The 22140-nt window shown below is 35.3% G+C and overlaps 1 protein-coding gene and 1 long non-coding RNA gene across 5 annotated transcripts in view; one reads left to right on the forward strand and one right to left on the reverse strand.

Annotated features, from left to right (window-relative positions):
- LOC112673572 (uncharacterized) overlaps positions 1-11502 on the forward strand; it is a 140858-nt gene extending 129356 nt beyond the window's left edge. Inside the window, exon 6 of the long non-coding RNA XR_007405543.1 lies at positions 11283-11502. This is a non-coding gene — a long non-coding RNA (uncharacterized LOC112673572). The remainder of the gene's footprint in view (positions 1-11282) is intronic.
- The window catches only part of MACROD2 (mono-ADP ribosylhydrolase 2), a 1929479-nt gene that overhangs the window by 1338885 nt on the left and 568454 nt on the right, over positions 1-22140 (reverse strand). The window lies entirely within an intron of this gene.

Raw genomic sequence — 22140 nt, forward strand, 5'->3', positions numbered from 1 at the left:
ATTTAAGAAACAAAATAAACGAAGAAAGGAAAAAAGAGAGGAAGAGAAAAAAAACAAATAAGAAACAGACTAGACTCTTAATTACAGAGAACAAACCGATGGTTACCAGAGGGGAGATGGGTAGGGAGATGGCTGAAATAGATGGTGAGGATTAAAGAGTACACTTAACATTATTACAAAAAATGTTTTAAAAAGAGCTATCTCTCTTTTGTCTGTCATGGCAACTAGCATGTTTCAAATGGTAGAGGCTCGGTTGGCCTACATCCCTGAGTAAGGATAAGATGTGATGGAGTTCCTATCTAATCAAGAGTGTAACTGCAGCATAAACAAGAAATAATGTTTTGTTGCTGTTGATTTAAGTCCTGAGATTCTGGGGTTGTTTTGCTATCTCAGGCTAACCTGGCCAGTCCTAATTAGTATATCATCTTACAAGATAACATGGATTGATGATAGCTTGTATTTCTCTCACTAAAGCCAGATGAAAAGCTTCATAGTTAACAGGGTCCAAAAAGAAGAGGAAACAAAAAGCTTGGTGAAGGTGACAAAATTGGCTCTGATATCCATTATGTCTAGCTCTCTCCATGTTCTCTTGTTTTTCCTTTTCTCCCTTTCTGCCATCCTTCTTCTCTCCCTCCCTTCCTTCTTTTAAACACTGCAAACCTTCTAAAAGCAACTTAAAGTGAGCCTTTGAAATCATCTATGTCTCTGAAATCATGAAATCACTTTAACATGTAGTTTATGGATAAAAAAAACTACAAGCTCCAACAAAGGTACTGCTCCTAAGACAAAATACTTTCATGGTACTTGTTATTTAGAAACCTTCCATCTTGTTACTTTCTGAAGAAACAAGCAAATGAATGGTATCTTTACATGGTAGTGAGCATTGTTTTTCTTGCCAATTCCTTAGATCCTGGGTTTTCCTTAGTATAATAATTACTAATAAAAATAAATCATTTATTACATCCCTATGATATATCTGGCATAAATGTGTATACTATTTTATTTATCTTTTATATAATACAAGAAGTATTTTTTTATCCAATTTATAACGAAGAAAGTCAAGGTCTAAGAGTTTGAATAATTTTGCCAGGACAGGCAACTAATGAGTGGCTGAGCCAGTATTAACACCAGGTTGTGGTGAAAGCCCATAATATTGCCTATATATCTTTCCCTTATTCTCAAATGCTCAGTTATTTTCCATATGAGAGTATTCACAATGGTTGCAAGACTTCAACATGGCCTCTGTTAAAGTTCTGTGGTTGCAGAAGAGGGAGCTCCTCTCTCTCTCTCTCTCTCTCTCTCTCTCTCAAATAAATAAAAAAAAAAAAACCTTAAGCAAAAGAAAGAAGAAAGAAAGAAAGAAAGAAAGAAAGAAAGAAAGAAAGAAAGAAAGAAAGAAAGAAAGAAAGAAGAAAGAGAAGTTGAGGCATAGTGAAGTAAGTAATTTGCTGAAGATCACAGTAGGAATTTGATCCCATAGTAGAAATTTAAACAGGCAGTCTATTTCCAGAACCTATGCACTTGGCCATCTTATGATATTGACTCTCCAAGCAAGAAACAGGTAGACTATATGTTGGCAAATTGAACTTCAATAAAAACAAATGAGAGGGATCCCTGGGTGGCTCAGCGGTTTAGCACCTGTCTTCGGCCTGGGGCATGGTCCTGGAGTCCTGGGATCGAGTCCCGCAGTGGGCTCCCTGCATGGGGCCTGCTTCTCCCTCTGCCTGTGTCTCTGCCTCTCTCTCTCTCTCTCTCATGAATGAATAAGTAAAATCTTTAAAAATGTAAAATAAAATAAAAATAAATGAAAAAACAAACAAACAGATAGATAGGCAGGATAGGCAGGTACATAGGTAGATGAATATATGACCCAATAGTTCCACTATTGGATATTTACCCAAGGAAAAGAAAAACATTAATTTGAAAAGCTATATGTACCCTTATGTTTATTATAGCATTATTTACAATAATCAACATATAGAAGTAACCTAAGTGTCCATATATTTATAATAGACAGATAAAGAAGGTGTGGTACATACATAGTATGTATATACATTATATATACAATGGAACACAATATACATACAATCAAATATTCCACAGCCATAAAAAAGGATGAGATTGTGCCATTTGAAACAACATAGATGGATTCAGAGGGTATTCTACTAAGTGAAATAAGTCAGACTGAGAAAGACAGATACCATATGATTTCACCCATAAGTGCAATCTAAAAATAAATAAATCAGGGGATCCCTGGGTGGCGCAGCGGTTTGGCGCCTGCCTTTGGCCCAGGGCGCGATCCTGGAGACCCGGGATCGAGTCCCACATCGGGCTCCCGGTGCATGGAGCCTGCTTCTCCCTCTGCCTGTGTCTCTGCCTCTCCCTCTCTCTGTGTGACTATCATAAATTAAAAAAAAAAAAATTAAAAAAAAATAATAAAAATAAAAATAAATAAATCAACAAACAAAAAGCAGAATTAGACCTACAAATACAGAGAACAATCTGATGGTTACCAGAGGGAAGGGATGTGAGGGGTTGGGCAAAATGGGTGAAGGGGAGTGGGAGATGCTGGCTTCTAGTTATGGAATGAATAAGTCACAAGAATAAAGGGCACAGCACTGACTAAAGAATATAGTCACTGTTATTGTAACAGTGATGAATGAGGACAGATGGTAGCTACACTTGTAGTAAACACAGTATAATGTATAAATTTGCCAAATCACTTTGTTGTATAATTGAAACTAATGTGACATTGTATATTAACTATACTTAAAAAAAAAAAAGAGGTGAAGTAGCGTTGCCTTAGGAGGTAGGCAACTGTTCTTCTGAATTCTCTTTTTCCTTGACTTTACTCATCTATTCATCCACAGGACCTTCTAAGTATCAGGTATTAGTTTAGGTAACTTTTGGATACATTGGTAAAGAAAAAAGTTATGGGGGGTCTGCAGACCCCTTCTTGTGACCCTGTTAAATCAACCAATTCCTCATACTGTTGGCTGCCTTATCCTTAACATGACATTGTTAATCAGCATGATACTCTTCTTTGCCTAAAATAAGGGAGATTGAAGAAACTTCCTTTCATGGCTCCCTTCAGCTCCAAAACTATGACACCTAGTTTGGTACAACTCATTACCTAAACAAATAACCATCAAAGCACTTCCCTCTCTCCTTCAATATAGTGAGGCTTTGACTTAAGCCATTTGGAGAAGGCTCTCTCTAACATGATCCATAAGGGCTCAAAATTTCAGTAATAAGCAGAATTCAAATTCAGCAGAGTCTCATAGCACCTTGATTCTCTTACTGAGAAAAGAAAGTAGATTTTATTTTAATTTACTAGGCATAAATAATAGATGAGAGGTGTACTTGAGTAAGCTAGTTCTTTAAAAGAGAGAACTAGTTCTTAAAGAGAATAGTTATTTATTATCCTTTAATGTGACTTCTAATGTAAGTACTAATAAGCATCTTTGAAGCAACTTAAATGAGTCTTGTTTATGGCTTCTCGGTCTTTAGATTAAAGAACAATTTTTGCAGAAAAACAGAAGAGGGTGGCATACATTTATCTTTGCTAATAAATAAAGAATGGTTTGTGTTCCCCATAGATCAGGTGCAGAATCACATTCACCACTCAGAGAACAGAATTTGTTTTAAAGACACAGAAAAGGAGGGTAAAGTCTCAAATATAAGCTCATCACTGATACTGGAGGCAGGCAAGTGATAAATTATCACAGTGAATCATTACTCTAAGAGGTTTCTTGTAAACATTAACAAACAAAGAAGGAAAGATTGGCCACTTGGAAACACACACTAATGACTTAGAATGAAAAATAAATCATTTCAAATAACTGCATTGGATCTGCAAGTTAAAAGAAAGACACACACACACACACACACACACACACACACACACACACACACACAGAGCCAGAGTCAGAGAGAGAATAACAATCAAGAAGAGTGAGTTGCCAACCCAAACCAAGGTTGAGTTCTAATCACAGCTGGGGAAGTGCTCTGAATGACAATGTCATACAAGGTAGTTCAGGTAATAGGAGTGGATGATATATGACTAGGAACTTCCCAACAAGCTTGATTTATCTTCCTTTGAGAAATATTTGGGGACCATAACCAGATAAATGCTAAATTGAAATTTCTTTGCAAAGCAATAAAATCAAGACTCTCAAGTGTCTATACCTCAATTACTTTCTTCCAAGGTTTTGGAATAGAAAGAGAAATTGTGCAGAGTTCTGTGACTTCACAAAGTGACTAGTTGGGCACTAACGATATTATAGCACAGCTCATTTTAAAATAGGGCTCATTTAAACTGCTCTTAAATGAAACACCCTAGACATTAAGATGAAGTAGGAAAAGCTCCTTCATAATGATAAATTACAGGATGATCAATTCATCCATTTCATTTCTGTGAGAGAAAGAAGAAAAAAAATGATAACAATATTAAGGCATACTATGTCCTATAGCTGAGTCCCCTGTAAGGCAATGTTTATAACACTCCCACACCTCCTTACAAGGTTAAGAAGCTACAAGTATGACTTAATTTTCCATTTTGTTCAAATCCTGAAAATGCTGGCCCTCAAAATTAAATCACTGAGGATGACCTTACACTTAACATCATTTTCCAGGGCTCAAAAGTCCTCTTGCTCAAAATAATATCATTCACGAAATTCATTTTTAAAAGACTTAGAGTTTAATTCTACAATTCACAGGCTTCTTAACAAATCTATACTTCATATTTCTCCACCTTTACTTCTATTGTTTCCTGTACCTGGAATAATCTGCACTTCATCTCAGCCTCTTAAAATCTTAACTGTCTGTGAGTATCAAATTGTAATGGCATCTACTTCAGAAAGTAGTCCCCAATTCACCCCAGCTCTTCTCTCTCAAGCTAAATAAATGTGAACTCATTCTTTTCTGAGTCATAGTAATTTTTTTGTTGTTATTAATCTCTTTTATTTCATGCAATGGAAGTTGTGATACTCTACCCAAACCCCCCTTTAGGATTTAAGGATGCATTCCTCTATCTGCAAAAAAACCTGCTAAAAGACATCTTGAGCTATGAGTACCCCCTGGAGATTATCTCAGCTAAAGAAATGTGTCTTACCCAAGGTCACTTCTTCCCAGAGCTCTATCCAGCTACTGATCAACATGGAGAAATAAAACCCCTTTCGGCCTAACTTGAGAAAACCCTGAGTAGCTGTCCCAACCCCAAAGCTCCTCGTAGGGTTGGTTGAAAACTTTGTTAGCAATGAGTTGAAATTTAACTTCTACTCCCTGATCAATCATGCTTCGTCTGTGCCTCTCCCTTCCCCCATCATACACAGAGATATTGATCCCAAGACTACTTCCTAACAAAAACAATACATGCTCCATCTTACAGTTGGTTTCCTAGGGAATCCAAATTACAACACGGTCAATATTCCTTCCATTAAAGTCTTGTCTGTATTTGTTTATGTTCCCCATCACACACTAGATTAAAAACTCTTCAGAGCATGGAGTGTATTTTCTTTTTTTTTTAAGATTTTATTTAATTATTCATGAGATACACACAGAGAGAGAGAGAGAGAGAGAGAGAGAGGGAGGCAGAGACACAGGCAGAGGGAGTAGCAGGCTCCATGCAGGGAGCCTGACGTGGGACTCAATCTCTGGGCTGAAGGCGGCGCTGAACTGCTGAGCCACCCAGGCTGCCCTGGAGTGTATTTTCAAGTCATATATGCCTGCAGTGTTTAGCATGGTATATCAAGACTATGTAGAGTATATAAATGAATAAATGAGGGAATAAATAATTAATGCTTAAAATTAGCACCTCTGTAGTGCTGCAAGGTCTTTACAATTCTAAAGAATCATCAGCATGGTTTCCTTAATTGGCAAGTATTTGATGAGCATTAGTTACAAATAAGGCACTTGAGCTAGATCCACAGGGGAGGAGTGTATAAAAAGAGGTAACATACTCCCTGCCCTCAGGAAGTTTATAATTTAGTCAGGAAGATAATTACAGCCAATGTTTATGATAGTTGTTATTAATTTGACTGCTCATTAGAATCACCTCAAGAGTTTTAATGACTGCCACTATTGGGTTCCACCCACAAAGATTGGGATTTAATTGGTCAGGTGTGCAGCTTGCACATCAAGCTCCCAGGTCATGCCAATGTGTCTGAAGCTGAAAAACTGAATTATGAAGAGCATATGAATTCTCAGTACTGTTCTAAATGCTTAGCCTAAATTAAGTAACCTCCATAACAACATTAATAAGAAAATTACTACTATCATCATTATTCTATAAACCAAAAAATTAAGGCACAGGAGTATGAAGTAATTTGTCCAAAGTCACACAGTTGGTTAGGTATGGACTCAGAATTCAAATCCTAGAATTCAGGCTTTGCATATGTGATTCTTTATCATTACACTATACTTTTTCACTTGCAGAGACAAAGTGAAATGTCATTACACTATCTTTTTCTCTTGCGAGACAAAGTGTAAATTAATTTATGGTCAGTATAGTTTTATAGAAATATTTTTTATTTTAAAATTAGGAGGCTCTATGGCAGAACAGTAATTTCCACCTTTGATTCTTGGATTATACTTCGACTCTAACTATTAGGATAAGAAGAAAATTTAATTTCATCTATTAAGGGAACCTAAGAATAATGATGAGTTTACACAGGCAGGTGACATGAAAAATTAAGCTAGATAAATTAACTTGATATTTCTTTAGCACTTTGAAGCTTATGGCTTCAAGTGGACTCTCATTGAATTGTTCTGTAATATAGATGAAATATTCTGTGTGATTTCTTAAACCTGTTGTTCCCCTAGCTAATTAATTGTGTCCAAATAATTTTAAAATATTCCCTCCTTCACATCCAGAAAAAAAGTAGCAACATGCAAAGAAAAGGGAATAATGGAAGCCATGTGAACCAGAAGAAAACACTGGGGTATCCTTTCACCATTGTATTTTGTCTCCTTAACATCCTGTTCTCTCTTCTTCTTATAACATTCCCTCATCTCCATAGTTAACAGACTTGCAAACAATTGTCAAATAATAATTATCCTTAAATTTCTTTGTTCCTCTCCATTGCTCTCATTCACACTTGCTAAGCTCTCTTTTTCTCCTTCCATTCTTGCCTCTTACCTTCTGTTGCTCCCCATATACATTAACTAATGGAAGTAGAAGTATTTCCCTGTCCAAAAGAAATCACTCTATCACAGAGAATAAATGCCCAAGAAAAGATGTGCATAAATCTCTACTAGGTTTAGAGCATGATTTTAGGGAAAGCATATGGATCATTATTCTTATGGCTCTCTATGTGTATTTCTCATATACAAAGATGTATCACAAACATCTTTCAAATGATAGAACTAGAGGACAATGTAATAACCAGGTTCAAATCCTTCATGTGTCAAAATTGAGACTTGAACAAAAACTATTGATCTTTACTCTAATGCAATTTCTACTATATCACTGGTTTTAATATTCTATTGAAAGTGAAGCTCCAGGGGCACCGGGGTGGCTCAGTCAATTAGATGTCTACCTTCGGCTCAGGTCATGATCTTAGGGTCCTGGGACTGAGCCCCCTGTTAGGCTCTCTGCTCAGCACTGAACCTGATTGCCCCTCTTCCCAATTTGAACTCAATTTCTCTCTCAAATAAATAAATAAAATTAAAAAAAAAAAAGGTGGGAGCATCTGGGTGGCTCAGGAATTGAGCATCTGCCTTTGGCTCAGGTCATGATCCTGGTGTCCTGGGATGGAGTCCCACATCAGGCTCCCAACAGGGAGCCTGCTTCTCCCTCTGCCTCTGTCTCTGCCTCTCTCTGTGTATCTCTCATGAATAAATAAATAAAATCTTTTTAAAAAAGTGAAGCTCCAAATTAATATTTGGGAATAGCTTCCTAGGTCTTCAATGAGACTTGTAAAACTCAAAATATTTTTAAGCTCTTTCCCAGGAGGATTTAAGAATTTAAAACCCTTGTAATATATATACCTCAGAATATTTAAAACAAATATATATATATATGCACATACATATATATATATATATATACACACACACACATATATATATAAAGTATTACATTGAAAATACAATGGGACATATAAATATCTGTAGAAATACAGTAGGGCACAAATGATTTTTGTTAAATAGTGGCTGATTGTTTTCCCTTTCTTTGTTTCTCAAACCCAAATCTACTATAATTTTATATTATTTTATAATTAGAAAAATAGTAAAGAACATTTTCAAATTCACATAATAACTATTTTAAGAACTTTATATTTATGATTATTTTAGGAACTCCTACTTCATAACTTATTAAACATATTAAAGTAACCCACTCCACATTCACACAGTCTTGTTGGTAACTATGTAAGAGTTGAGTTTAACTGGAGTTAAGCAACTGAAAAGCAATATTATGCAATTTTATTTTTATATTCACGTGTGGTGTATTTGTGGGAATGTGTGTGTGTATCTGTGTATCCCTCACATGCCCACCCTGTCCCTGATCTCAAATACTTCCATAGGCCCATAATCAATTGGTGTCATTTACTTGCTGAGAAATTACAATGCAATATTATACCTGTTGCAATATCCATAGTCTAGAATAATCATAAAAGATAATGATAAAGGCAATCAATATCCAAAATTTGGGAAGCCCCCTATAATGAACAGAATAGTCCCTGATTTTGTAAAATTTATGGAGTTTCAAAAGTAGATTTTTATGGGACGCCTCGGTGGCTTAGCGGTTGAGCACCTGCCTTCAGCTCAGGGTGTGATCCCAGAGTCCCAGGATCAAGTCCTGCATTGGGCTCCCTGCATGGAGCCTGCTTCTCTCTCTGCCTATGTCTCTGCCTCTCTCTCTTTCTCTCTCTCTCTGTGTCTCTCATGAATATATAAAATATTAAAAAAAAAACACTAGGTTTTTGTATCTTTCATTTTATGTTATCTAAATAGACTTATCTATATATATTAGGGGAATCAAAAGCCTGATTTCATGGCCTACCGCTGAGAATTAACTACTTGATAAAAGAAGACTGTGTTAATTGTATTTAACTTGTTTCCCTTTAGTGTTTAAACATCTGGCTAGATAATTTGCACTTAAAAAATCTCTATAAACAACATGGTTTCTAACAGATAGAGCCCAGTATTTTTAAATGCCAAGTTGATTAAAACTGCAGAATCCAATGTAGGAAAGAATAAAAAAGACCATAATTCTACTTCCTTTCACATACAATAATTTCCTACTTTTGCCTTTAGAAAAATTGACACTGTTTACATTTTAAGTGTTAGATGAGTGCCTGAATAATCCACCATATAATTTAAAATCATACAACTTTTAGAGGTAGCTAATTGAAGAATAGAGAAAATATTAGACAGCTAAATGAACTGACGTATGTATTTTTAAAAAGCTTAATATTTCAGCCATAATAGTACACCTCCAAATTTTCTGATTTTCCTAAGGCCAAATTTAAGATAAGAATACTTTACAGATTTACTAAGAATGGAGACCCAAGGCCCCTCATTATCACTGTCCTGGGCAGACAACGTGGAGTGAAGCTAGGTCTACGGTGGGCTTACTGCTCATCAGGCCCTGAGCCAGGACCTTGAGTACATACATTCAAAATGCTGTCTTGTTTTTTCCTTTTGAAGGCCAAATTCTTTCTTCTTCTTTTTTATGAAATGTAATATTTAGGTAATTATGACCAAAACAAAAATAGGTCATAGCTGATCTCTGCACATACAAACAAGACTCCCAATAGGACCAGTGTAATTTGATAACTAGTAAGCTTAAATTTTTATCAGGCTTGTGCAAGAAATAATAATTGATGACATTTGTTTTTTATGATGTGTCAGACTTTCTTCTTTATTTATATTGTTCATTTAATCCTCAAAACTACATAATGTTTTTAGCATCATTTAACAGACAAGGAAACATAAGTACAAAATGGCTATGATACTTGTCCAAGTTCTTACAGTTAATAAGTGGTTCAGGTGGGATTTGAATCTAGGTAGTTTGGTACAATAAACCACAGTCATAACCACCATACTATCTTATAAAAACATCTGAAGGAAATATTCCAAAAATGTTCATCAAGAAGCAATGCATTTGCACCAAAGCCTTCAATGAAACTCCTAAAAGGCTCTTCTAAAAAAAAAATGCTTGAAAAAAAAAAATGCTTGTATAATGATTCTTCACTACAGAATTAATTATACTTTGTTTTTCCTAATTCTTGAATTACAAACCAAGCTAATAGCATTATCTTGCATACCTTAATTATGACAAATAATAACAATAATAATAAAAATAACATATCAGCATACTTTTACCATTTTCAAAGAATTTCCATCTTAATTCATTATTATTATTACTAATGTATATGTTCACATATATTATTTCACCCTTAGTCAAAAGAAAAAAGAAAAAAATCTCAATCCAAATTAGACTTTACTATTTAAACTGCCAATCTATACTTCCAGAATTATTTAAAATAGATAAGAAAAAAGAAAATGCATGTTTAGCCCAAATATAATATCTACAACAAGTAAACATTATACCCACTCATGAATAAAAGACATTTTTTAGCAAATTATAACTATTTATGAATTTATCCCAACATTATTGCCAAGTTGAGAAATAAACTGATCAGTGGGTAAAAAAGCAACCCCAGATAGAAATGGTAAATCACCAGAAGCTCACCTTACAACAAAAAGTAGAAGAAACTTTACAGTGATAAGTACTTTATTATTCATCAAGGAAATTAAAATATTCTTGTGTTTTCTTGGAAAATGAATCTCCATGTCAACTTTCCCTACATATTAACTAAAGACATTTAAATACAATACAGAAGATCCGTATTAGATGAAATGGATATGTGGATATGTCTCAGAAAAACTGTTTATAAAATCATATTTTAAATCCTTTAATGTTCATTATTTAAAGACATCCTAAATAAACCATTTCCAAAGTAAATAGCCCATCCTATTAATTTTTATTTTTTCTGTTGCTCATTTGTTTGCCAAATTCAGATTTCTCAATTTAAATCAGAGAACACAACATTTGGATCTGGTCATAGAAAAAGTCTGTTTATTGCTGCTTGAAATTTAAAGACAAGAGAGTGATGTAAGATCATGCAGTATACATAGGCTTTAGACTAACTTTAAGAAATAAAAGAACGAAGGAAATAGAAACTTCCTAATCTATTCACTAGAAAGAGATTAAACTCTTGAAGATTTTTTTTTCCCATGTGTTAAAACATTGATTCTTGGTATTTTCTCTCCAGCTTAAGAAAAGAAGTTTCATTCTGTTCAATGGTCTATGACCCCAGAGAGCCATGCTATCTACATCAGTGATCACAAGATAGATGAAGCAACATGGAAATGCCTGTTTCCATATAAATCTATTTTTCTGTAACCACAACTCCGAACATGTGACTTAACTAAGAATTGGTCATTTGCATAATCTTCATATATGTAAGTATTTGGCAAAGAAAAGAATGATGCTTCATAGTGTTTGGTATTTCAAAAACTTGGTTACAATAAAGTTCAGAGTAAAATGTTCTTGAAAGATCTTCTAAAAAAAGATGTATGCTCTAACTTCTTGAGCAACCACAAAGCAAAAAGACACAAAGGATAAAGAGATAACTTTTAGGTATCCCATACCACTGTTCCCTTCACATATTACAAACTAGTTAGTACTCCAACAAGAACCCCTTATCCCATAAATGGCAACATTATCATCTCAGTTGTTCAAGAACCAAACCCAGGAATAATCCCTGATTCATCTTTTCTCACCAGAAGAACAACAGCAGTTGTACTACTACAGTTCAACTTCTCCAATACATTTTGAATCTTCCAATTTCTCTTTCTGATGGTACAGAAACACACCACTACTTATCTCATACCTCATACTTCTTCAAAACACTTCAAAACATACTACCTCATACTTCTTCAAAACACTTTAATGTATTTCACCTGCTTTCAATCTTGACCCCAGAACAATCTTTTTAAAACCTTGATGAGAATATGCTAACTCCTCTGCTTAAAAGCTTCCAATGCAGGCTTCTGTGATGCATTGCAATTATAATGATATTAAACTGCTTTCTGTGGCACACAGATCCAACATAACTCTGAAACCTCAATTACCATTCTCTTTAAAAAATTCTCTGTCCCTGGCGTGCCTGGGTGGCTCAATCGATTATATCTGACTTTGGCTCAGGTCCTCATCTCAGGATTTGGGGACTGAGTCCCAGCTCCAACCTGCTTGCTTCCTCGCAAGCCTCCTGCCTCTGCCAGCAGCCAGCTACCTACTCAGCAGAGAGCCTGCTTGTCCCTCTCTCTCCCTGGCCCTCTGGCTGCTGGTGCTCTCTCTCTCTCTCTCTCTCTCTCTCTCTCTCTCTCTCTCTCCCTCTAATAAACAAATAAAATATTGTTAAAAGAAATCCCTGTTCCTGCCCCATTGGCCTTCTCACTGTCATTGAACAGAGCTAACTTATCCACATCTGAAAGTAGTGATCACTGTTTGAAATTATATTATTCATATACTTGGTTACAGATTTACTAATTACTTACAAATTACTTACTAATTATTTACATTTGTTACTCCCTTCCTGCCCCCAATACTACCACTTTCAGAAGGCACACTCCATGAGAATAGGGTCCTAACTCTTTTATTCACTATTTTAGCACCTAGTAAAGCCTGGCACACTGGGATCAATATCAGCTAAATGAATGAATGGATAGATGAGATGCAAAGTAAAATACAGAAAGACATGCTGGCCTGGATAATTCCCACCCTCTAAAGCTATCTTTAGGTAGCTGGCAGCACTTTCTCTGCCTTGGGTAACCTCCAGAACACACAAAAGCTACCTCATTAGCATTATTTCTCATTGGCAGAGGCAAGAGTGATTTTGCCCCCAGGATGTATTTGACAATATATGGGGAGGAGAGAGAGTGCTACTGGCACCTAGTAGAGACCAGGGGTGCTGCTAACTTTCTATAATGCACAGGACAGTCCTAGACGGCAAAGAATCATCTGGTCCAAAATGTCAATAGTGCTGAGGTTGAGGAACTATGTTTTACAGTGCTCACTTGGGCTGGAGTTTTTAAATCTAGCATTGTAGGGCCAATGTGGAATGAGAAATGTCTTTTTTTTTTAAGTTCCTTTTTTTTTATATATAGCAAAAGAGTATTACTGAGAATTTTATGGATGCCAAGAGGAAAATAACAAAGAGTCCTCACAGTATGTTATAGGACAAAAATATGATAAATCATTGGTAGATATTTTCCAGAGAACCTTAAAAACAACAATTTAAAAGATTTCAACTAATTATCCACCATGGGAAAAGAAATCTTGTTCCTTCTTTTGTCTTCTGCTTCTACTCTTTTTTCTTTTCTTTCCATAGCCTTTCACTGTGTTCCTCTCAATTCAGAGACAGAATTATGGCATGGATTTTTCAATTTAGTGTCCCCACCAAAAGATACCATTCATAAAGGAGGCAGGTGGGGAAGTATCAATATGGATCAAATTCAATTTAGCTAAAAATGGTGTAAGAATTATAAGATAACCTTAAGAGGTGTTATCTCAAAATGCAAATGTTGATTTCTGTGTGGAGTATGAGAGTATGGGTGGCTTGATTTGTGTGTGTACATTTATCTTTTTCTTCCCTTAATAGATATGTATTACTTATATATAACAGCAGTTTGCTCTCATGAGGTTTTTTCTTTCAGCTAATAAACTAGCCCTCAAAAAATAAAAGTAGGTAATATCAGAAAATGCACCTACTCTCACAATTAAAACAACAAAAATTCTTGCACAGAAAAAGGTACCCTAATGCTAAAGACAGCAAAAATCAATAGCCAAATGACAAAATAAATTAAAACTTTAAAAATCTTATTACTCTGGGTATATTCTAACTCAATATTTATTATTGGTACAGAAAGAACCATTTAAAATAATAGACCCTTAGTTATACTCTCAGACATAAAATAATAATTTATTGGCAAATATGCCTCTAATATTGTTCTAAGTATAGAACTACAGCAACTGCTGTTCTTCAGGATCAGGATTTTCATTAAATAGGGTCAAATAGTAATTATAATTACAGTGGAACTAATTACTTTAATTAATGGTGATAATATAGCTGGTTTTTATTATCTGTTCACAAAGTACCTGGCACTGTTATAAGCATGCTACACATAATTTCTTAAACAATTTCTCCAAAAGTCCTCTAAGGAATGTGTATTATTGTCTCAATTTTGGACATGAGAAAACTGGAGTTTAGAAGTTAGGTCATTTGCCCAAGTCACTCCTATAATAATAGCAGAGTTGAGATCCAATCATACCTTTTTTTTTTTTTCTTTTTTTTACCAGAAAGCCCATTTTTCAAACTACTGTGGTATATGTGTTTTACTTAAATGGATATCGAAAGGATAATGACAGTTAAATTAATTTGTTTACATTTAGAAAGCCTCTCAGTATTATTCTAGGCCATGCTTAGGAGCAGTAACAAGTACTCAATCTCTTTTACAATCTTCCAATTACTTTTTCACGGGGTATCCTTGTGACTTGATAAGGCACCTATATTTACAAAGAAAACCAGCAAAAGCAAATAAATCTTTCACCCTATAATCCTTAGGTAATATGTCTGACTAGACAAAACATATACATACACACAAATGTAATATTACAAATAAGGATATTCTATATTATCTGCAGGTACTGTTCCCTTATTTGCTTTTCTTTCTTTATTTTTTATTTTTTGCTTTTCTTTAAAAGTCTGACAATCTACTTTAAAATTTGTATTTCAAAAAATTTTAGAACTATTAAAAAACTAATTATATTAAGGCAATAAGATAAAATTCAGTTGAGAATTTTTCAAAAAGAAACTTTAGAAATAACAAATTATGTAGAAGAATCAGAAGCCATTAAATCTATAACAAATAAGTATATTCTTGAACAAATGTTCTAATGAATACTGGAAAATTAAATTAAAACTCTGTGGAAATTAATGTCAGAAAACCTAACTTACAGTATATGCTTCCCCACCTTTTATTGGCTGAATTCTGTCCCTTATAAAAGATGTTGATGTCCTAAGCCTCAGTGACTGTGGACATGATTTTGGAAATAGTGTCTTGGCAGATGATGGAATTAAGACCCATGAGATCTTATTCCAATATGATTAGTGTGCTTAATAATGAAGATGTTTGGATACACAGACAGAGAACACTAGAAACTTAGGAGATAGGCATGAAACAGATTCCTCCTCAGCCCTCAGAAGAAACCAACTCTGCCAACACCTTGATTTGGTATTTCTGACCTCCAGAACTATGAGACAATAATTTTTTTGGCTAAGCCACTGTTTGTTGTACTTTGTGCCAGCAGCTCCAGGAAACGAATATACTCCCTAACTAGCTATTTGGATTAAGTTCAATTTAATAGTGTTCAATCTTTCTACTATGAATTGGAGAAAGTAATACATGTCATAGGTACCTCACTGGGGTTTTGAGAAGCAAAGGTAGAAGTACAAGCTATACAGCATTATGAAGATATATGTGTGACAAAGATATGTTTAGACAGAGGATCAAGTGGTATGCCCGTTGGAGATTTATGATAGCTGCTGTTCCACATGATAGCTGCTATTCCACATGTAGATTTTCTTGGCCTCTTGAAGGTACCTCCTTAGCCATCAAAGAAACTTCTTTCTTGAAGAAGGGAGAGAATGTGGAATGTGGCCAAAGGTGTCATTTCCTGGGACCCCCGATCTTCCTGGAAGAAAGAACTTGGGCCTGCTCCCTAAGATTCAAAGATTGGGAGACCTATTAAAAGGGATCAGGATGATCTCCAGCAAAACTCTGTGGCAAGAAAGAATAGTAAGACACTGAAATAAAACTGCCTTGAGGAAAGGAAGTACATCATCTAGAGGCTTGGGTTTGACATTGGAATGTATTTGAGAGATGATTTCAACTTGTAATTTCTACAAGAAGCTCTTCCAAACTCAGACGCCCTGCCATAAGGCCACTCTGCTTTGGGGAATAATGGTTAGACTCGAAAATCTGAACAAAAATTAGGTATCCCTGTGGGCTGGTAAGGGGCCACTTACACCTACAAGGGTAACCAGGGATTAAATATTAGCTACAGAACTGTGCAAGGTGAGTCTATCAAAGCAACAACATGTGGCAGCCAAAAGCAAGAATAGGAACAAATAACTCAACTCAAATGTGTTCTCTGCTGGCAGTTGGAAGGTAGAATACCTCTTCTTTAGATTTAGCAAGATTCAGGGTTCCTGAATAATTAAGGGGGAATAGAAAATGTTAGGAAGAAGACACTAAATTACCATATATATTTGCTTGAGCTATTAATATAACAAACAAAAAAATGTGACTGTTTTCAGGCCAAATTCAAAGTAGGGTAGAGATTCCATATGGCACCCAAGTCAGAAGGAGAAGAAAGGTGGATTAGGGTCCAGTGGCCAATGAAGGTGGATAAGATACCTAAAGCAAGTGAGCCTAGGAAAAGTCAGAGAGGAACTATTCTTGATTTCTTCCAATTGTGTCAGGAGGCCTGTGGTTAGATCTTTAGGGCTTAGGAACAAGGAAGTCTTAAGGAATAAGGTATTTCAATAAAAAGATGAACCAGGAAGAGGTCTCTAATTCTGCTACTTACTGTGAGATCCTGTCTAAGTCACTTGAAGTCATTATAGCTCAATTTCCTCATCTGTAAAATATGGATGGTAATAATGCTTTCCTCTTGGAATTATGAGCATCAAAAGAAAGAACACCTATGAAAACATCCTTCCAACTGAAAAACGTCATGCTAACAGTAGATCCTAATCAATTATTATTACTAATATGAGACAATAGTCCAGTAAAACCTCACATCAAGGTAATGATTACCTATGTTTCTTCTTAATCATCCTTCCTTCATTAGCAACTTAAACAACTTTAGAAGAATCCAATAAACATGAGACTCCATGCCAAAATTCAGAAATTTCATTCTCTATACATGAGCATACGTTGGTTTTCCACAGCGAAAGCTACCCACTTCTCGGTCAAAGAGATATTGAGAATGGAAAATAATCTCTGCAAGTAGCCAAGCCTATTATAGGACCAAACTTGAGGAAGAACAAAAATTACCCCTTTTTCCATCTTCTTTGATATAATTGGTACCATCATCCACAATTTTCCAAACTGCAAACAGTTTCTTTCCCATATAGTGCCTCACTCTTCTATACACCACAAGCTATTAAGATGTAAAAACTCTTTAAGCCTGAACAAGTTATATATCAGAGAGGAAGAAAGACAAAATCAAATGAAAAACAAAGTAGCACTTGACAGTCTGTTAAAAAATAAATAAAACTACTATATGATGCAAACTAATCAACAACAAATTTCTTAATAACTTATTATATGTTCTGTTCCTCTTCAGAGAAAATAAAACTTTTATAAATAATATTGAAGTAAAATAAGAAAAGCCATTGTCCATTAAACTAGATACTTAAACTCGAGTAGTGATATACGTTGTCTCTTATTCTGTAATTAGGTAATGCTCGTATGTCTTTGGTACTGAGGAATTAAGATTCATTTCCCTTCCTCTCACATTATATTTCTATTAGGTCAGTTGGGCATAATAATTTATAACACAAAAATGTATACATAAAGATATCAAAGGGCCTTGAATATTTTCATAGGCCCTATTTTAATTAAATTAACTTAGCAAAGGAGGGAAGACAACATGAAATTATTTACCTTTTCAATTTTTAAGGGATAATAAGGAAGGTAGAGAGTAGTGATGAAAGTACAGAAAAGTCATAAGTAGATAATTTTGCAGGATGGATGACAATTTCTCATTTCAGCTATTTAAAGTGCTAGGTGAAATCTTAGTTACAAAGCACATTTACAGGGATGCCTGGGTGGCTCAGTGGTTGAACGTCTGCCTTCAGCTCAGGGAGTGATCCCTGAGTCCCAGGATCAAGTCCCACATCAGGCTCCTTGTATGGAGCCTGCTTCTCCCTCTGCCTGTGTCTCTGCCTCTCTCTCTGTGTTTCTCATGAATAAATGAAATCTTAAAACAAAACAAAACAAAAAAACAATGTCTTTAATGCAATCCCAGAATGTAGGAGACAGATAGGGAACTGGTACTATTTTTCCCATCTTAGAGCTGAGAAAATTAAGCTATTGAAAAATTAAGTGATTTGATTGACCGCTGAAAGTTTTTGGGGTATATTCCATAGATGATAATGGCCTTGCTACATTTTCAAAAACTTAATCATTTTTTCCTGAAAATATTAATTTTTTGACACATCTCCCCTATCCAGACAGTGTGGTGGACATAATACTTGAGTTTCTTCTACTCTCCAGGCTCTTAATTCCAAGTGACTGTTGAAAATGTCAACCTCTCTGTGCTTTAAAAAAAAAAAAAAAAAAACCTTAATTCAACTCACAGCCCTACTCCTATTGCAGTGATAGCTATCTTGGTCACTGGTACAACCTTCCTCATCACATGAAGTAAAAATTCCGCCCATCCTGAAATCCTCCTCTGATCCTCTCCCTATGTGAGGTCAGTACCAAGTCATGTCGATGCTTCATCCACAGTGTCTCTTACATCTGTTCCCACCTTCCCATTACTAATGTCACTGCTGCTCCATTCAGGATTTTATTAAATCTTCTCCTTATTATTATAATTCAACTACTGCCTCTTGACACATAGCATATGGCTCTGCTTTCAATCCACCTTCTAAACCATCCTCTGCACTGCTGCTGAAAGAATCTTCCTACAGATGAGCCCATGCAGCTTAGTTTAGCTTTGTAGGCTCCCTATGATCTGGTCTCAACCTATTTCCCCATCCTTATCTCCCTCTTATGTAGCTCATATCCAGTCAAATGGAATATTGCACAATAGGTCCAGCATGTTCCCACATTTTTTACTTTCTACCCACTGTTTCACTATTTGGAGGTCTTTTACTCCATTTATGTTTGTCAGAATTCTACTAGCCCTCCAAAGCTCCAATCAAATGCACCATCTTCCAATAATCCTTCTTCTATCTCCCACCAGTTCTCTCCCCAACTTCCTGCCATCTGTGTCCTCAATGCTTCAATAGCATTGATTTTTCATTGTAATAGGACTCAACATAAGTGTCATATCTTCTGGAAGATTTTGCCACCCCAGCCTCCACCCCTTCTATTCTTCCTCTGCTTTCTAGAATTCTTTTTTTCAATACCTTTATTACTGTGATTAATACACAGATGTATAGCTATTTGGCGATGCCTGCACTCTGTTAGATGGTAAACTCCTCACACTGACATATCCAGAACACCTTTAGTGGACTTCAACACAAATATGTATCCTTTAATCAATATGTATAAATTAATAATAGCTAGCCCCATTTTTAAAAAAGATTTTATTTATTTACCTGAGAGAGAGAGAGAGAGAGAGAATGAGAGAGAGAGCACGAGCAGTGGGGAGGGGCAAGAGAATGGGAGAAGCAGACTCCGTGTTGAGCAGGGAACAGAATGTGGAGCTCCATCCCAGGACCCTGGGATCATGACCTGAGTTGAAGGCAGATGCTTAACTGACTGAGCCACCCAGGTGCCCCTAGCTAGCCCCATTTATATCTATATTTTGTCTGACACTTTAAAGCATATATTCAAAACCAAAAAAAACATTATCTTATTGATATAATATGAATATAATTAAACCGTGCTTAGAGTATCATAACTTTTCTTCTATCATATTGATGATTTTTATATGCTATAATTCTTATGATCTAGTCCAACATTTGTGGCATGTGTCATAGCACCACAGAGAATATATGTATAATATGAAATTGCAGAGCAATAGGAAGTCTGAAATCCTTTATTACAGGCATTTGCTAAGCCTTAGACTCCTTTCCCCACTACATTTCTTCATGTGCACCTAGGTTATCAGGAAAGCTTCACAGTAAATAAATGCCGTCATTTGCACTGGAAGTACCCATAATGAAAATTACTTAATTAACATGTAAATAAGTATATACATAGTTTCTTCAGAGAAATATTGGTTAAAACAATGTGAAAAATAAGAATTCAAAATATAACAAGAATACACTTAATCACTGAACATAAAAATTTGCATTGGGACACCTGGGTTACTCAGTGGTTTAGCATCTGCCTTTGGCTCAGGTCATGTTTGTGGGATCCTGGGATTGAGTCCCGCATTGGGCTCCCTGCAGGGAGCTTGTTTCTCCCTCTGCCTATGTCTCTGCCTCTGTGTGTCTCTCATGAATAAATAAAATCTTTAAAAAACTTTTATTACCATCATAAAATTATATTCAATACTACCATTACTATTTTTTAAAGTCACAATTGTAGGTAGGACTTAATATACCTACTTAAATAATAGCAAAAGTATTAGAATATTCATACTAGAAGTCAATATGAAATGCTAAGAAGATAAACACTTCTGAAAAATGGTTATTGTGAATGCAAAAACATATAAAGGAAAAAAGACGAGGCTTTTGTTTTACATTTTAAATTAGAAATATCAGGGTTACCTGGGTGACTCAGTTGGTTAAGGATTAGACTCTTAATTTTGGCTCAGGTCGTGATTTCAGGGTTGTAAGATCAAGCCTCGCACCTGACTCCATGCTGGGCATGGAACCTGCTTGAGATTCTCTCAACCTTTCCTTCTGTGCCACCCCCTGCCCCCAATTCATTCTGTATCTCTCTCCCTCTCAAAATAATGATAATAATAATAATAATGATAATAAACTTTTTTTTTTGATAATAAACTTTTAAAAACTAGAAATATCAGAAGAAATATGAAAGATGCAATGAAACGCCGGGACACCTGCACCCCAATGTTTCTAGCAACAATATCCACAATAGCCAAACTGTGGAAGGAGCCTCGGTGTCCATCGAAAGATGAATGGATACAGATGTGGTCTATGTATACAATGGGATATTACTCAGCCATTAGAAACAACAAATACCCACCATTTGCTTCAACGTGGATGGAATTGGAGGGTATTATGCTGAGTGAAGTAAGTCAATTGGAGAAGGACAAACAGTGTATGTTCTCATTCATTTGGGGAATATAAATAATAGTGAAAGGGAATATAAGGGAAGGGAGAGGAAATGTGTGGGAAATATCAGAAAGGGAGACAGAACATGAAGATTCCTAACCCTGGGAAACGAACTAGGGGTGGTGGAAGGGGAGGAGGGCGGGGGGTGGGGGTGAATGGGTGACGGGCACTGAGGGGGGCACTTGACAGGATGAGCACTGGGTGTTATTCTGTATGTTGGCAAATTGAACACCAATAAAAAACAAATTTATTAAAAAAAAGAAGAAATATGAAAGAAACTTGCATATAGCTTAAGCAAAACGATCTTAGAATTTTTAATACAATCATGAAGTTTGAGTGAGTCTGCAGATGAACATCCTGCTTGCAGAAATGCTTCTGGGAATGTCCATATGTTTGACTGTAATATTCATTACTTTTAAACTCTAATTAAAATAAACTTCCAACCTGGAGTTGGAAGTCTTTACTGGAGGCTGAAAGCAAGCAAACAAAGAGAGAAGAGCATGGATTTGTTTATGTTGGAGACCTTTGATAAGAAGAGTATATTTTTTCATAAAAACAGAGTACAAACATGGTTGTCAGAGGGGGGACATGGGTAAAATAGATAAAATAGATTAAAAATACAAACTTCCAGTAATAAAATAAATAAGTCATGGGGATGAAAAGTACAGCTTAGGGAAATAGTCAATAATATTGTAATAACTTGTATGGTAACAGATGGTAACTATACTTACCATGGTGATCATTTTGTGATGTAATTGTTTAATCACCATGTTGTACACCTGAAACTAATATAATATTGTATGTCAACTATATCTCAATTACAAAAAAAAGAAGAGTATATTTTTAATCACTCATATTGGGATACAGCCATAGTATAACAAAATACCTTAGCATAAAGAAAAGTTCCATAGATAACTCTAAAATATGAGTTTTAAAGCACAAAATTTTAAATTTACATTAATGTCAGTGAAGTATAATCAGAATTGCAAAATTGAAAATATATAAATTGGAAGCATTAGGAGGCTTTAAAAACAAAATAAAACCAAAAAAAAAAAAAAAAAAGGAAAAGGAAAGGATAATT

The sequence above is a fragment of the Canis lupus genome, chromosome 24 (genome assembly GCF_003254725.2).
Source record: "Canis lupus dingo isolate Sandy chromosome 24, ASM325472v2, whole genome shotgun sequence".
In the NCBI taxonomy this organism is placed as follows: domain Eukaryota; kingdom Metazoa; phylum Chordata; class Mammalia; order Carnivora; family Canidae; genus Canis; species Canis lupus.